Source organism: Orcinus orca, chromosome 17 (genome assembly GCF_937001465.1).
Source record: "Orcinus orca chromosome 17, mOrcOrc1.1, whole genome shotgun sequence".
Lineage (NCBI taxonomy): Eukaryota > Metazoa > Chordata > Mammalia > Artiodactyla > Delphinidae > Orcinus > Orcinus orca.
In genome coordinates, this window is record NC_064575.1 from 24,915,151 (window position 1) to 24,933,207 (window position 18,057).

General features: G+C 36.8%; 1 non-coding gene across 1 annotated transcript; it reads right to left on the reverse strand.

The window, feature by feature from the left end:
- Positions 1 to 17,663: 17,663 nt before the first annotated feature.
- Positions 17,664 to 17,828, reverse strand: LOC117203805 (U1 spliceosomal RNA). The gene has a single exon (XR_004486702.1). It is a non-coding gene; the product is annotated as a U1 spliceosomal RNA (small nuclear RNA).
- Between the last annotated feature and the right edge of the window lie 229 nt (positions 17,829 to 18,057).

Consider the following 18,057-nt stretch of genomic DNA (forward strand, 5'->3'; position numbering starts at 1 on the left):
TGATGTTGAGCATTCTTTCATGTGTTTGTTGGCAGTCTGTATATCTTCTTTGGAGAAATGTCTATTTAGGTCTTCTGCCCATTTTTGGATTGGGTTGTTTGTTTTCTTGTTATTAAGCTGCATGAGCTGCTTATAAATTTTGGAGATTAATCCTTTGTCAGTTGCTTCATTTGCAAATATTTTCTCCCATTCTGAGGGTTGTCTTTTGGTCTTCTTTATGGTTTCCTTTGCTGCACAAAAGCTTTTAAGTTTCATTAGGTCCCATTTGTTTACTTTTGTTTTTATTTCCATTTCTCTAGGAGGTGGGTCAAAAATGACCTTGCTGTGATTTATGTCATAGAGTGTTCTGCCTATGTTTTCCTCTAAGAGTTTGATAGTTTCTGGCCTTACATTTAGGTCTTTAATCCATTTTGAGCTTATTTTTGTGTATGGTGTTAGGGAGTGATCTAATCTCATACTTTTACATGTAGCTGTCCAGTTTTCCCAGCACCACTTATTGAATAGGCTGTCCTTTCTCCACTGTACATTTCTGCCTCCTTTGTCAAAGATAAGGTGACCATATGTGCGTGGGTTTATCTCTGGGCTTTCTATCCTGTTCCATTGATCTATGTTTCTGTTTTTGTGCCAGTACCATACTGTCTTGATTACTGTAGCTTTGTAGTATAGTCTGAAGTCAGGGAGCCTGATTCCTCCAGCTCCATTTTTCGTTCTCAAGATTGCTTTGACTATTCGGGGTCTTTTGTGTTTCCATACAAATTGTGACATTTTTTGTTCTAGTTCTGTGAAAAATGCCAGTGGTAGTTTCATAGGGATTGCATTGAATCTGTAGATTGCTTTGGGTAGGAGAGTCATTTTCACAATGTTGATTCTTCCAATCCAAGAACATGGTATATCTCTCCATCTATTTGTATCATTTTTAATTTCTTTCATCAGTGTCTTATAATTTTCTGCATACAGGTCTTTTGTCTCCTTAGGTAGGTTTATTCCTAGGTATTTTATTCTTTTTGTTGCAATGGTAAATGGGAGTGTTTTCTTGATTTCACTTTCAGATTTTTCATCCTTAGTGTATAGGAATGCCAGAGATTTCTGTGCATTAATTTTGTATCCTGCTACTTTACCAAATTCATTGATTAGCTCTAGTAGTTTTCTGGTAGCATCTTTAGGATTCTATATGTATAGGATCATGTCATCTGCAAACAGTGACAGCTTTACTTCTTCTTTTCTGATTTGGATTCCTTTTATTTCCTTTTCTTCTCTGATTGCTGTGGCTAAAACTTCCAAAACTATGTTGAATAAGAGTGGTGAGAGTGGGCAACCTTGTCTTTTTCCTGATCTTAGTGGAAATGCTTTCAGTTTTTCACCATTGAGGACGATGTTGGCTGTGGGTTTGTCATATATGGCCTTTATTATGTTGAGGAAAGTTCCCTCTATGCCTACTTTCTGCAGGGTTTTTATCATAAATGGGTGTTGAATTTTGTCAAAAGTTTTCTCTGCATCTATTGAGATGATCATATGGTTTTTCTCCTTCAATTTGTTAATATGGTGTATCATGTTGATTGATTTGCGTATATTGAAGAACCCTTGCATTCCTGGAATAAACCCCACTTGATCATGGTGTATGATCCGTTTAATGTGCTGTTGGATTCTGTTTGCTAGTATTTTGTTGAGGATCTTTGCATCTATGTTCATCAGTGATATTGGCCTGTAGTTTTCTTTCTTTGTGACATCCTTGTCTGGTTTTGGTATCAGGGTGATGGTGGCCTCTTAGAATGAGTTGGGGAGTGTTCCTCCCTCTGCTATATTTTGGAAGAGTCTGAGAAGGATAGGTGATAGCTCTTCTCTAAATGTTTGATAGAATTCGCCTGTGAAGCCATCTGGCCCTGGGCTTTTGCTTGTTGGAAGATTTTTAATCACAGTTTCAATTTCAGTGCTTGTGATTGGTCTGTTCATATTTTCTATTTCTTCCTGATTCAGTCTTGGCAGGTTGTGCCTTTCTAACAATTTGTCCATTTCTTCCAGGTTGTCCATTTTATTGGCATAGAGTTGCTTGTAGTAATCTCTCATGATCTTTTGTATTTCTGCAGTGTCAGTTGTTACTTCTCCTTTTTCATTTCTAATTCTATTGATTTGAGTCTTCTCCCTTTTTTTCTTGATGAGTCTGGCTAATGGTTTATCAATTTTGTTTATCCTTTCAAAGAACCAGCTTTTAGTTTTATTGATCTTTGCTATCGTTTCCTTCATTTCTTTTTCATTTATTTCTGATTTGATTTTTATGATTTCTTTCCTCCTGCTAACTTTGGGGTTTTTTTGTTCTTCTTTCTCTAATTGCTTTAGGTGCAAGGTTAGGTTGTTTATTCGAGATGTTTCCTGTTTCTTAAGGTAAGATTGTATTGCTATAAACTTCCCTCTTAGAACTGCTTTTGCTGCATCCCATAGATTTTGAGTCGTCGTGTCTCCATTGTCATTTGTTTCTAGGTATTTTTTGATTTCCTCTTTGATTTCTTCAGTGATCACTTCGTTATTAAGTAGTGTATTGTTTAGCCTCCATGTGTTTGTATTTTTTACAGATCTTCTCCTGTAATTGATATTGAGTCTCATAGCGTTGTGGTCGGAAAAGATACTTGATACAATTTCAATTTTCTTAAATTTACCAAGGCTTGATTTGTGACCCAAGATATGAGCTATCCTGGAGAATGTTCCATGAGCACTTGAGAAAAATGTGTATTCTGTTGTTTTTGGATGGAATGTCCTATAAATATCAATTAACTCCATCTCGTTTAATGTATCATTTAAAGCTTGTGTTTCCTTATTTATTTTCATTTTGGATGATCTGTCCATTGGTGAAAGTGGGGTGTTAAAGTCCCCTACTATGAATGTGTTACTGTCGATTTCCCCTTTTATGGTTGTCAGTATTTGCCTTATGTATTGAGGTGCACCTATGTGGGGTGCATAAATATTTACAATTGTTATATCTTCCTCTTGGATCGATCCCTTGATCATTATGTAGTGTCCTTCTTTGTCTCTTCTAATAGTCTTTGTTTTAAAGTCTATTTTGTCTGATATGAGAATTGCTACTCCAGCTTTCTTTTGGTTTCCATTTGCATGAAATACCTTTTTCCATCCCCTTACTTTCAGTCTGTATGTGTCTCTAGGTCTGAAGTGGGTCTCTTGTAGACAGCAAATATATGGGTCTTGTTTTTGTATCCATTCAGCCAATCTGTGTCTTTTGGTGGGAGCATTTAGTCCATTTACTTTTAAGGTAATTATCGATATGTGTGTTCCCATTCCCATTTTCTTAATTGTTTTGGGTTCGTTATTGTAGGTCTTTTCCTTCTTTTGTGTTTCTTGCCTAGAGAAGTTCCTTTAGCATTTGTTGTAGAGCTGGTTTGGTGGTGCTGAACTCTCTCAGCTTTTGCTTGTCTGTAAAGGTTTTAATTTCTCCATCAAATCTGAATGAGATCCTTGCTGGGTAGAGTAATCTTGGTTGCAGGTTTTTCTCCTTCAACAGTTTAAATATGTCCTGCCACTCCCTTCTGGCTTGCAGAGTTTCTGCTGAAAGATCAGCTGTTAACCTTATGGGGATTCCCTTGTGTTTTATTTGTTGTTTTTCCCTTGCTGCTTTTAATGTGTTTTCTTTGTATTTAATTTTTGACAGTTTGATTAATATGTGTCTTGGCGTATTTCTCCTTGGATTTATCCTGTATGGGACTCTCTGTGCTTCCTGGACTTGATTAACTATTTCCTTTGCCATATTAGGGAAGTTTTCAACTATAATATCTTCAAATATTTTCTCAGTCCCTTTCTTTTTCTCTTCTTCTTCTGGAACCCCTATAATTCGAATGTTGGTGTGTTTAATGTTGTCCCAGAGGTCTCTGAGACTGTCCTCAGTTCTTTTCATTCTTTTTTCTTTATTCTGCTCTGCAGTAGTTATTTCCACTATTTTATCTTCCAGGTCACTTATCCGTTCTTCTGCCTCAGTTATTCTGCTATTGATCCCATCTAGAGTACTTTTAATTTCATTTATTGTGTTGTTCATCGTTGCTTGTTTCATCTTTAGTTCTTCTAGGTCCTTGTTAACTGATTCTTGCATTTTGTCCAATCTATTGTCCATTCTATCTCCAAGTTTTCGGATCAACCTTACTATCATTATTCTGAATTCTTTTTCAGGTAGGCTGCCTATTTCCTCTTCATTTGTTAGGTCTGGTGGGTTTTTATCTTGCTCCTTCATCTGCTGTGTGTTTTTCTGTCTTTTCATTTTGCTTATCTTACTGTGTTTGGGGTCTCCTTTTTTTGCAGGCTGAAGGTTCGTAGTTCCTGTTATTTTTTGTGTCTGTCCCCAGTGGCTAAGGTTGGTTCAGTGGGTTGTGTAGGCTTCCTGGTGGAGGGTACTAGTGCCTGTGTTCTGGTGGATGAGGCTGGATCTTGTCTTTCTGGTGGGCAGATCCACGTCTGGTGGTGTGTTTTGGGGTGTCTGTAGACTTATTATGATTTTGGGTAGCCTCTCTGCTAATGGGTGGGGTTGTGTTCCTGTCTTGCTAGTTGTTTGGCATAGGATGTCCAGCACTGTAGCTTGCTGGTCGTTGAGTGAAGCTGGGTGCTGGCGTTGAGATGGAGATCTCTCGGAGATTTTTGCTGTTTGATATTATGTGCAGCTGGGAGGCCTCTTGTGGACCAGTGTCCTGAAGTTGGCTCTCCCACCTCAGAGGCACAGCACTGACTCCTGGCTGCAGCACCAAGAGCCTTTCATCCACAGGGCTCCTTAATTTGGGATGATTCGTTGTCTATTCAGGTATTCCACAGATGCAGGGTATATCAAGTTGATTGTGGCGCTTTAATCCGCTGCTTCTGAGGCTGCTGGGAGAGATTTCCCTTTCTCTTCTTTGTTCTCACAGTTCCCAAGGGCTCAGCTTTGGATTTGGCCCCGCCTGTGCGTGTAGGTCGCCGGAGGGCGTCTGTTCTTTGCTCAGACAGGACGGGGTTAAAGGAGCCGCTGATTCGGAGGCTCTGGCTCACTCAGGCCGGGGGGTAGGGAGGGTCACGGAGTGTGGGGCGGGCCTGTGGCGGCAGAGGCCGGCGTGACGTTGCAGCCTGAGGCGCGCCGTGCGTTCTCCCAGGGGAGTTGTCCCTGGATCCCGGGACCCTGGCAGTGGCGGGCTGCACAGGATCCCCGGAAGGGCGTGTGGCCAGCGACCTGTGTTCGCACACAGGTCTCCTGGTGGCGGCAGCAGCGGCCCTAGCATCCCATGTCTGTCTCTGGGCTCCGCACCTTCAGCCGCGGCTCGCGCCCGTCCCTGGAACTCCTCCAAGCAGCGTTCCCAATCCCCTCTCCTCGTGCACCAGGAAACAAAGAGGGACGTAAAAGTCTCTTGCCTCTTCGGCAGGTCCAGACTTTTCCCCGGACTCTCTCCCGGCTAGCCGCGGTGCACTAACGCCCTGCAGGCTGTGTTCACGCCGCCAACCTCAGTCCTCTCCCGGCGCTCCGACAAAAGCCGGAGCCTCAGCTCCCAGTCCCGCCCGCTCCGGCGGGCGAGCAGACAAGCCTCTCGGCTGGTGAGTTCCGGTCGGCCCGATCCTCTGCGCTGGAATCTGTCCGCTTTGCCCTGCGCACCCCTGTTGCTGTGCTCTCCTCCGCGGCTCCCAAGCTCCCCCACTCCGCCTCCCGAAGTCTCCACCCACGAAGGGGCTTCCTAGTGTGTGGACACTTTTCCTCCTTCACAGCTCTCTCCCGCTGGTGCAGGACCCGTCCCTATCCTTTTGTCTCTGTTTAGCTTTTTCTTTTGCCCTAACCAGGTACGTGGGGGGTTCCTTGCCTTTTGGGAGGTCTGAAGTCTTCTGCCAGCGTTCAGTAGGTGCTCCGTAGGAGTTGTTCCACGCGTAGATGTATTTCTGGTGTATCTGTGGGGAGGAAGGTGATCTCCGCGTCTTACTCTTCCGCCATCTTCCCGGAAGTCCCTGGATCCATTTATAATCTATACTATTTTCTTACATTTGTGTATGTTTGAAATTTTCCATAATTAAAAAAAGGAACATGCTGTAGTTCATAAGATTAAACTGTCAGACGTGCAGCAAATTCCATGGACTCTGAAATTGTGAAATTATCAAAAGTATATTAAACTTTGATTTTATCATGTCATTTTTTTTACTTTTTTTTTTTTTTTTGGTGTGTCTGTGAGTATGAACTCTGAATGTTATTCAGTCAAAAGCGTAATGTCAAGAGATCTTTTCTACAAAAAAGGAAAACTCTAGGCATTTGAATTAGCTGATGGGGAACAAATATGGAATGCATTAAAACAAGGAAAAGCTTGGGTGAATATCAATTCATTATATAATATATATGCAGTTGTAGATATTTGTAGATGTAGATAGGTATGGCTATTTAAATTCTGTTCTCTATTTTAAGTAACTTTCTCCTTTTTGTTTCTTTAAAGAAAAAAACTATGGCAACCTTGGCAAAATTGATGAATTTTATTTTTGCATTTTAAAATATCTTTAATATTAATTAAGACTATAAATTTAAGGTTAGTTAAATTACACTCCTGCAAATTTAAGGGGAATTAATGGAATGATGGAAGACAATTTTGCAATTTAATGGTATCACCATTAATGACCCCCTTTTCTTCAAGTAGATGTATTTGGGGTAGCAGTTTTCAGTTCAGATATGATTTTTATATTTGCTAACAAGTCAGTGAAGGGAACCAACTCCAACAGGATCTGTTTTTGTTGCTCCTTTAACATTGTGCTCCAGATCACTGTACTATCAGTCAAGCAAAATTTTCATCTCATCTTCTAATCTGTCAATTTTTAGTCCTCTAAAATGAAATTCCAATGGCAATCGTATTTTGACTAGAATGAGAGACATGCAGTTTAGGGCTACAATTTTATCGCCACCACCCCCAATGAAAAAATAGTGACTCATGGAAGTACCTGTGTTCTTCTAGATATCCTTTCAATAATATACCCTGAAGAAAATTCCACATTCGTTTATCTGACATTAATGGGAAAACTGATTATCTCTTTTCCTAGCCCTAATGTTCAATGCCATTTCTCTGTGTACATCTATTATGGGAGAAGTCTTGGCCTCTACTTTTATTTCATAGAACATCTTTTAAAAGTCCAGGGACAATAATGAGAATTAGAATTATGTCTTCTTTTTAAAGTTTCTTCCATGACATAGTGGATCTGAGGTCCAGTTTTTCTTGATCTGTGGAACAGAAGTTGGCTCTTAGTTACCCTCTGATTTTGCCTGCTTCCCTAGAATGCTGGAATTATAGCTATGTGGTTTATTTCTACATATATGTAAGACAAGATCTGGCCTTTCACTAATATGTTTTTTTTTTTTATTTTAGGCCAAGTTCACCAATCATTTAGTCTTTAAATGCAACTAAAAGTAACCATGTTTACATATCATATTTCAAACTATCACTAGATCCTTTAAAAATATAATCATTTAAAATGATTTTATTGAAAGATCCTAGCTAGGAATGTGTCTTCTAGTTACTTTCCTGCTGAAGATCCTTCTTTATCAAAAATGATGATCTTCCATATTCCAAAATGTGTGAGTACACTTACTGTCCTGTTCAAAACAGCAACATCTCATTTTTCGCTATTGAAAATTCCTCATTGGCTCTTAATTTGGATATATATTGGCTATATCATTGACTACATGCTCTTTTTTGTTTTGCTTTCCTTTATTCAGGAAGCCATCAGTTTTTTTTGTTTGTTTGTTTGTTTTTTTGTCTCTTGATAGTTTCCCCAGCAGCATGGTTTTGGGTTACATTAGGATCAAGGTCTCTCCCTTCCCCATGAGGCTACAGGACATAGGTCAAAGCCGCATAGTCAGGAGAAAGCATGAGGACTTGTTGGCCAAAAGATCTGGCTTTGAATCCCAGTTTCACCTGATAAGTTTGCTGAGAAGAGTAAATTTAATAATATGTACAAAGATTTTGATACAACATTGATGTTCAACAAATAGTATTTCCTTTTACTTCATTTCTTCTCTCCCACATGCTTTATTATTTATATTTTTGGTTTAATTAGCAAGTAAAGGATATGGCCGAGTGTCTGTCATATAGTGTTACTCAACAAATACTAGTCATTATTAAAGTTATTACCCATGTATTGCCACCCCAACTTTTCCTGACTACATTTCCTATGAAGTTCTTTATGCTTTCAATGTCAAATGTATTTATTTTTCTCCTCTAAATGTAGGCTGAGAATGTTTTGTCCAGGAACTGGGGTTTTTGATGTGTTTTCAGGAGGCTGAGTTCCTAAGGGTGAAAAGAGAAAAACAGGTAAAGTGGAAGAACAATTACAGTTAAATGATTCAGAAAAGTTGTGAAGGAAGAAAAAATGAGGCTATATTTGTCTTATTCAGATAGTATTTAAGAAACACAATTTTAAAGAGCAATATATACTCTATAATGAATCGTTAATATATTGATTTTTTAGATTCACTATGTGGCCTTATGACTGATCCATTGTATTTTTTTTAAAGGTTTTTCTTCTTTTTTTAAATTAATTTATTTTATTTATTTTTGCTGTGTTGGGTCTTCGTTTCTGTGCGAGGGCTTTCTCTAGTTGTGGCAAGTGGGGGCCACTCTTCATCACGGTGTGCGGGCCTCTCTTGTTGTGGAGCACAGGCTCCAGACATGCAGGCTCAGTAGTTGTGGCGCACGGGCTTAGTTGCTCCACAGCATGTGGGATCCTCCCAGACCAGGGCTCGAACCTGTGTCCCCTGCATTAGCAGGCAGATTCTCAACCACTGCGCCACCATTGTATTAATAGTGCATATTGGTGTTTGACCAACATAACAGTAATTGAATGTAACATGATGCATGGAATCTGCTGTGTGATTACCATCAAGGTACAATTTTATTTCATGAATGATATGAAATTTTTTGAAAAAAGAACTTCAGGTTTCACCTTGAGATAAAGTTCGTAGTCAGAGTTCACTGCAGGTGGATAGATATATTGTTCAAATACATTTTGAAGAAAATGGAATAAACCATGACCGCTTGTGCGTTCATTAAATATATGGTTGGTACTTTCTTTGAAAATGCATCTTATTTGATATCAACATTCTTGAATACCTGCTTTAAGTAATCCTAGTTATAATAATTTCTCATATTTTATTATCAATGCTGGCTGTTCCCTTCCCTAATTGTTTTTTCCTATATGGGCTATTGCCACAGAATGACTTTTAGCATTTGTTGTCAGTTTACTATAAAATCTTATCCCTGCCAGCAACATTGTATTAATAATGGAAAGCAAATGTATGAAGTGCTTTGACTCTTCTACACATTTTTAAATGTTTAGTCAGTTTACTATATAAGATGACATGTGAGTGCTCTCACTGAGAGGATCTCATTCTCTCCAAGGGCTACAGTTGTAACGCTCCAAAGACTTCTGGATCTATATGATCAACCCAGGTCTTTCTCTTGAATTCCATGCCTACATTCTGAACTGCCTACTGTTCATTACTAAAGACATTTCAACTACAGTTACGAAGAGCTGAAATCATTAATTTTCCTCCACATAACTGTTAATGAAAGGTACCACCACCCATGTTTGCTTATGTTTTAGGAAGACTAGGTATCATTCAAATGCCTCCTTCTCTGTAAACAGCCTCCATGTTCAATCAATCATTGCATCTTTTGAATCCTACCTCCTTAGTTGAATCTATTTCCTTCTCTTCATCTCCACAGCCCTACCACTTTTTAGGCCGTCAGCATCATTTACCCATTTTACTGCAACAGCATCTGATTCAGTAGCCTGCTTCTTGCATAGAAACAAATGTAGGCACAGAATTATTTATATCATGTCACTCCCATGCCTAAAACATTCCCTCTGCCCTAAAATTGAAGTTAAAACTCCTCAACATGGTTTACAGTTTCCTTTATGATATCGTTCTAGCTGCCTACACTGGCTTTATCTCTATGCTCTTCCTCCCTAGCATCCCTGTTACAGCTCCACTGAACTTCTTCCAGTTTCTTGAATAGCTTATTCACTATCTTGCTTCAGAGATTTGCCCTTCCATTTTCCTTGTCTGAGATTCTCTCTCTACTTCACTTTTATTATTCACTCTTTGTATTAGTTAGGGTTCTCCAGAGAAACAGAACCAATAAGATACAATTTATTATAAGGAATTGCCTCACATGATTATGGAGGCTGAGAAGTCCCAAGATCTGCAGTCAGTCAGTTGAAGACCCAAGAGCACTGATGGTCTAAGTGCCAGTCTCAGTCTGAGTTCAAAGGCAGAGGACCAATGTCCAAGCTCAAAGACAGGTAGAGAGAGTGAATTCTCCTGTACTCAGCCTTCTTGTTCTATTCAGGACTTCAATGGATTAGATGAAACCCATCCAAACTGGAGAGAGCAATCTGCTTTTTTCCACTCTATAGACTCAGGTGTTAATCTGATCCAGAAACACCCTCAGAGACATACCTAAAATAATGTTTAACCAACTATCTGGCAACCCTATGGCCCAGTCAAGTTGACACACAAAAGTAGCCATCACACACTTCTAATCTCATTCTGGACACCTTTTTCTCAAGAAAAATTTCTATGACCCTGGGTCCTGATGAGATTGCATTCTTACTCTCTCACCTGCTTCTATAGCTCCATGTTCATCCCCATCCTAGCACCTATCACACTTCATCCTCATTGCCTGCTTACTTACATCCTAAACAAGACTTTAAGTCTTGCTCATCTTTCCTTTTGTAATTCCTAATTTAGGAGTTAGGAATTACACTTTGGCACTTAGGAGGTGTTCAGTAAATATGCATTGAATGCATGAGCTATTCTATTAACCTTTAACTTGAATCCTTACAAACATTAAAACAATATAATTATTTTAGCTTGATTGCTTATATAAAACCAACATTTATTCCTGCCCAATTATGGCTGAATATATATGTAACCATATTCAATATTCTGGTTTCATTAACTTTCCTCTGGAATTTTACACACTAAACCTGTTCAATCTGTGGTTTAGATATTTTATGCTGATTAAAACTGTGGCTGTCTTGTTAGAATTCTTTGTTGCTCACCACCAGGGAAAAGGGCATTTTAGCTGTTTCAAATTAGAAAGTCGCATATGAAAGGAACAGAGGCATTGGAATAAAACAAAGCCCAGGTTTGGAGACTAGTGCTTTTTGCCTTCATTCTGCCTTAGTTATTGACTTCTGTGTACTGAACATCTAGAAGAATACCTGGCACAGAATAGGTTCTAAAAATTGTTAGATAACTTTGATAAGTTACAAAGATTATTTTAGTCACAGCCTTCTCATTTAGTAAGTTACCATAATTGTATTTACTTCACAAAGGTTTTTGAGACTATAAATGAGTTAGTATACTCAAAATGAGTGCAGAGCATATGCCAAATGAAAGTCTCTTGTATTTTATTTTCATAGTATCAGAATATCTGAATGAGAATGTGTTTATAAGTGCAAAATATTGGCTCCATCCTGTAGCCCCCAATTACATAGTTTTCCCCTTTAAGTACTTATATGCACCAGGTACTACTTAAGTGCTTTACATACATCATCATTTCATTTTAATAAGATATTGCTCTTCTTAATTCATAGAGAAAATCTAGTTCCATAAAGATTCAGTAACTTGCCCAAGTTCACATGAGTATGGAGTTGCAAAGCCTAAACGGGCACTTGAAATTATCTGATATCAAAATTCAATGGTAATAACCTTCTTCAATTTTAAAGCACCTGGAATAAAGTCTGTGTTCATTAGAACTTAATTTCTTTTCCCTTCTTGTCCTATAGAATCAGTGTTCTACTTGTCTACATCCTTTGTATTTGCATAAGCACGGAGCGTATGGTGTTTAGTGGAAGGCATTTCCACCAGAGAGTGCGAAGATGCTTTTGCTCTAACTGCTCTTGGCTCCTTTCCAGCTATGTTGACTCCTCTCCCACCCACCAGTGGATGTTCATACCGTTGCACAGCTGGAACACAGCCATGACTGCTGCAGACGAAGTCTTCCATGGATGGACTTTGGTCAGACTACACTGGATATTTTGTAATGGGAAGATTGTTTGTCTTTCCTTCATCTTTGAGAAAGTAAAAGACCCTCCTGGCTACAACCAAGTAAAGGGAAAAAGCCAAGGTTAAACTTACATCTCTATAACCCTCCCTCCACAACGTTCAATTCAATACATAAAATGAGTCCCTACGTTAACTGTCACTGCTTAATCCCAGTACCAGATGATGTTCTTCCACCTGTATTTTGGAAGCTTTCCCTTCTTTTCTCTTCTCAGATTTACTTCCACAATAATCATCCTCCCGTTCTGTCAATGATATCTTTTTCTTCTTTGTTATTATTGCTCTTATTCTTCCTCTCTACCTTCAAGAATATTCTTTTTTCCTCTATAATAAAAATAACAACAAACTTCCTGAATTGCTCTGATTTTTCTTTTAGTTACCATTCTTTCGTTTTCCATTTGATAAAAAACTCTTAGACTTTTTGGTAATCTTAATTTTTCTCCTATTATTTTCCAAGTTATACAATTTAAAATTTGTTAAAAGAACTCTAACAAAGGGCTTCCCTGGTGGCGCAGTGGTTGGGAGTCCTCCTGCCAGTTCAGGGGGCGTGGGTTCTTGGTGCCCCGGTCCGGGAAGATCCCACATGCCGCAGAGCGGCTGGGCCCGTGAGCCATGGCTGCTGAGCCTGCGTGTCAGGAGCCTGTGCTCTGCAACAGGAGAGGCCACAACAGAGAGGCCCGCCACCAAAAAACAAAAAACAACAAAAAAAGAACTCTAATAAAATTTTATTGAAATAAAAACCATCAACTGAACTACATTTACAACTTTATAAATTAACTGAATGATATATATTGATTTCATTGTTTTTAAACTGATACTTCATATATTTTAAAATGCTTTTACAGTTAACTGTATAATATTTTATCCCTGAAGAATCAAAGATATTCTCTGTAGTTAGTAGGGATCATTTTTCTATATTGCAGACACTTAGCTAATTTACATATGAATGTGCTTTTTCACATGGGGTTTAATAAATTGATTTTTATAATAAATTTATTCTACCATAATAGGAAAATATCCTTAATGATAAATGACTAATCATTAAAAAAATGAAATATGTGAGTAACCAGTTGGTTTTGTTCTTAATTACTTGTTCTTAATTACTGTACGTACACAGGTGCACAGACACATAGACACACTTTTTTTTTTTTTGCCTATTACTACCCATATAAAATTTAGTAGTAATTTGACTAATGTGATGAGGAAAATTATTTTATTTATAATTACTTAAAATTTTTTGAAGAAATTTGAGCATTTGGTTGCTAAAGTGGGAATTAACATTTTAAAGATACAGTGTTTTCAGAGAGCTCAGCAAAGCATTTGGTTATTTTTTAGCCTCAAGAAGTGGGAAAATGGTAGTTATTTAAATGTCACTGCTTTACAAAGACTTTAGTCTCTTGTTTCCTTGTCTCTTTATCCTTCATTTGCAAGTGCTTGCATAATATATCCAGTAAGTGTATTTTTTGAAGTATAACTATTTTTAAAATATGCAATCCTTAGTTTTATTGCTTCATATTTACATTAGAGATTAATACATTTTCTTGAATGCTTGGCAGATTAACATCTCTTTGTTTACCTTTATGATTTTTGTTTTAAGCACTAAAGAAGTCTGTCATTGACAAAACTGAGCTAATGTCAATGATTCTATTTTTCAGAATTTTTTGCAACATTGACATTTTGGAAAAACATGCATATAAATTAGATGATAAAGGTAGAAACTGAAGTTTTAATTGCTAGTTACTCAGTGTACTTTTAAGCCTACTAGATGAGAACATTGATGCCTTATTTCATGCTTTATAAAATAATTTATTATTATTTTGAAAACTATTTGCCATGTTTATTCCAATTCCTCAATTCTTTTAATAAAAAAAAATCAACCTAATTAAATCATTGAAGGTTAAAATTAAATTCCATTTCAATATTCTTTACCTAGGAATCCTAAGAGTTTCTAAGTATTTAATTACCTCAGTTGTATAAGGGTTAACAGTCAGAAATATATCCAGGTTATCTAAGTCATACAATTGTCAGATGGTTGCTAAGCAACAGATAGGTTTGGCTGATGCATGTTTCTAGGCAAAGCTTGTAGTGTGAAAAGAACAAGTTGCATGATACCTGCATTTTTGTTGTTATGTTTTTAGAAAATAAAGTTGTACTGGAGGGGAGAAAAAAAGCCTTGACATTTATTATGCATATTGTCTTTCTTCTAAATGTCAGAACTATATTATTTGATAGTTAAGTGATAAGGGACATTAAATTAAAATGACAGATGACATTTTATTTCTTATGTGGTTTTAGATATTAGCTTTTCATTTAATCCTATTTTTGTAGCTTATCATCAAGTTAATTAATTTCTAAATTTATTATGATTGAAAAGAAGCTGCAAATCAAAATTAACTAAAATATAGTTACTTTAAAATATACACATTTCAATGCTACTAAGGAAAAGAAAGGAAAATGACTTATATTACATGATTCTAGCACAACACCAGAATATTTCAGCAGTGATGGAAATGATACTGAAATAGAGACCACATTTTAGAAATCTAGGGTGAAACTTTAATCCTTTGCAAATGACTTAAAGCTACTATTACTACATATTACTTGATTCATTTTTATTATCTGTGTCCAGTATAATGTCTGCCTCTTAGTTATAAACTCTTATGATGTTAGTTCTTCCTCTCTTTTTACTCTCCTTAATAATTGATGAATAAGGAGTAGGTGAGAATTTTAATTGCAAGAAGAAAAAGTAAAATTATCTATTAAATGTCTAGGAAACAAAAATACATTGTATGGTCATTAGTTTTCAAACATACTATATATTATTTAAAGTAAAAATTTCAGAGATCTCATTTTTTATTCCCCAAATGAGGAGTTGTGGCAAAAATCATAAAAAATCATTTTGATTTAGTTTATTTTTTCATCAGGAAAATTTAATTAAAAATTTAGCAAAATTAACATTTTCTTTTGTGTCAATTGGGAATGCAATCTCTTATCAATTATGAGGTTTCTCAGTGAACTTCCAGTTCTTAGGATTAGAGGAAAATCAGAGAACATTCAAATTCAACATCTTTACAAAAAAATATTTCATAAAATTTCTATCTAGAATTATGATTCTGGTGCTTCTCTCTGATTTCTAGTATTAGATAATAGAATTTAAGAGAACTCAATTGAAATAAAGTATGTGAGGTAGATAAATCAGGTGGAAGGGTATGGTGACAATGATTTAACAAGTCAACTGGAAAATATCACAGGTTTTTTTTGTAATTCAAACCAAACTTTCTGTTTATATAAACCTTAATTCTGTATTCAGTTCACAGAGCAGACATCTGCTCAGTTATTATAGACTTTAAAAAGTGAGGCCAAGATTTATTTTACCTCTTGGAAAATCAACCAAAGAACGTCATTCTTGATGTATAAAGTGAGAATTCCAGACTCCATGTGAATTTGTTGACAATACCATATAACAAAAATAATAATAAAATAAAAATACTTGAAATTATGAAACATTGTTATTTATGAATATATCTAACATAAAGAGAAATGTAGTTATGCTTAATATATATTCTCTATCTAGCAGCTTTTATAATATGTGGCCTTGTTCAAGAGCAAACTGTCTACCTAACACCTTCTAAAATAAAGAATATACTCAGATAAATATTGTTACCAGGTTTCAGAAATGTTTCAACATGTTATGAAATAAGCACATGTAGAAAATCAGGACTGTTACAATTTGAGGACTAGATTGTTCAAAAGGTGATGTTATTTTCAAAGTTATGTCTCTTAAGACTATTATGCTCAATTTTCTTTTTCTTTCTGACATCCAGAAACAGGCATGTCCAGATGAAAAGAGTTTTATTTAAATGGGAAAAGAAAACACTTTAAAGAATTAGTATGGATGCTCGATGCTTTGATATGAATTTCTGGGGATATTTTGGAAATTAGTTGTGGTTAATTCTTTGCTCATTTCTTCTAGATTTTTCCCACTTTGAGGGACATGTGAAACTAATGGAACCAGATGTACAGAAGAGGATCAAGCTGTATAAATCCCACTTCCCTTAAATTGCTAACTATAGTTATCTGTATTTTAATAAGGAGACTTTTATTAGTATTGGAGATGTTTCTTGGCTTACAGCTTCGATTGAGTTGTTAAATCTCCAATACTTTCTTCTTCCCATATTATTTTTTAATAGATTATCTGTATAGAATATCATGGGCATTATAAGAAATGATGATGAAAAACTCTTTAGTCTTGAATTGAGGTAGAGTAAAATAGTAAATTTTTGTTAGGTCAATTAAATCATAATAATCTTTTAAGTTATTTTATGAAGAACATTTTGGTGGAGCCATAATAGGATCTTCCTTTTAAAACTTTATTTTCCTTCTACCTGTGGACATAATCTACTAGAAACTGACAGCATTCCTATACTGGTTAGCAAACAGTCCCATTTATACAGAAGAGATTCCAAATATCCAAACTTGACTTAGAATATTGTATGCATATCCTTGAATTACTGAAAGACTATTCCAAACAGGTGGCCTGCTCAACCATGTGTAGGATAATAGAAGAAAACAGACATAAGATGAAAAAAATTAAGAAAATCTTCATGATGCCATTAGTTTAGCTTATATTGTACTTGAAATTAATTTGATTACATTATAATTACATTAGAAAATAAATATGAAATATAATCATATATGTTAGAAAGGCCTTTGTCAGGAGACCAAGCCAGGAGTCTCATGATGCTTACTATACTTAGGAAAGGCACTGTTATCTGGGGACTGGCGAAGGAAAAAGACTAGAGAAGAAGGGAACAAACATTTATTAAATGCTTGTCACTTGATAGATACTATTCTAAGGGCATGTTATCTCATTTAACATTTATAACCCAGTAAGGCAGGGAATGTCATTGCCAACATGTAGATGAGAAAAAAAAAGAAACTTCAAGGAGTTATGTAATTTGTAAAATGTTTTAAACTGGTAGCCAGCAGAGAAGGTATTAGACCTCAGGCATGTCTACCCGCTGGGCTCGTGTTCATAGTGGTTGCTGAACTTGAAATTAGCAGAGGTAGCAGCACTTATAGCAAAAGAGCCATCAGAATGTTCCTCATTTTGTGGCTTCCTGATAGGTGCTGAATAAACATTCAGTGATGTGGGCCCAATTTTAGAAAATAATCTATTATTTAATGGAGGTTAAGTCTTCACTTACTTTATTTCCTAAATCTTTTTTTTTAATTTAATTTAATTTAATTTTTTTGTGCCCGAATTCTTGCCGCCCAGCGATGTGAAAGCTTAGTACCTCACATACAGGTGGGTCGCGCAGGCGCCGCCATTTTTAGCGCAGTAACGCTGGAAACGTATTCCAGCTACAAAACCCGAGACCGCCACAAGCGCAAAACGCAATTTTAGTAACCCGGCCGCCCGCACCTTGAACTACGTACTGCCAACACAGCTAAACCCAAGCACTGTCTCGACGCTGGTGAAGCCCACGTTTTCAGCACTTATACAAGCGGGTATACCGCAAGACCGACCCCGACCGTGCAACTAAAAGCATGAAACTTGGCAAACTGCACACAAAGTCGCACAGCTCTGATCTTACACCTCAAGAAAAATCAGGGGAAAGAGCGAACGCAGTCCCCCACTACCGACAAATTATGCAGTCGAGTTTCCCACATTTGGGGAAATCACAGGGGTCAGCACATCCGGAGTGCAATGGATAAGCCTCGCCCTGGGAAAACCACCTTCGTGATCATGGTATCTCCCCTGCCAGGAAAGTATTTCCTAAATTTTATGTAGGACAAAAACTTCAGTTGCAGATATACAGATAACAGCCTGAGTGTGTTAATTTGGCTAAAAGACAGATGTTGATGTTATAAAAACACATAAATGGAGAACATCACTTACAACAGTGGTTTGCAAACTTGTGTTTTCAATTTCTTTTTTTTTATTATTATTATTTTTATTTATTTTTGGCTGCATTGGGCCATCGTTGCCGTACGCGGGCTTT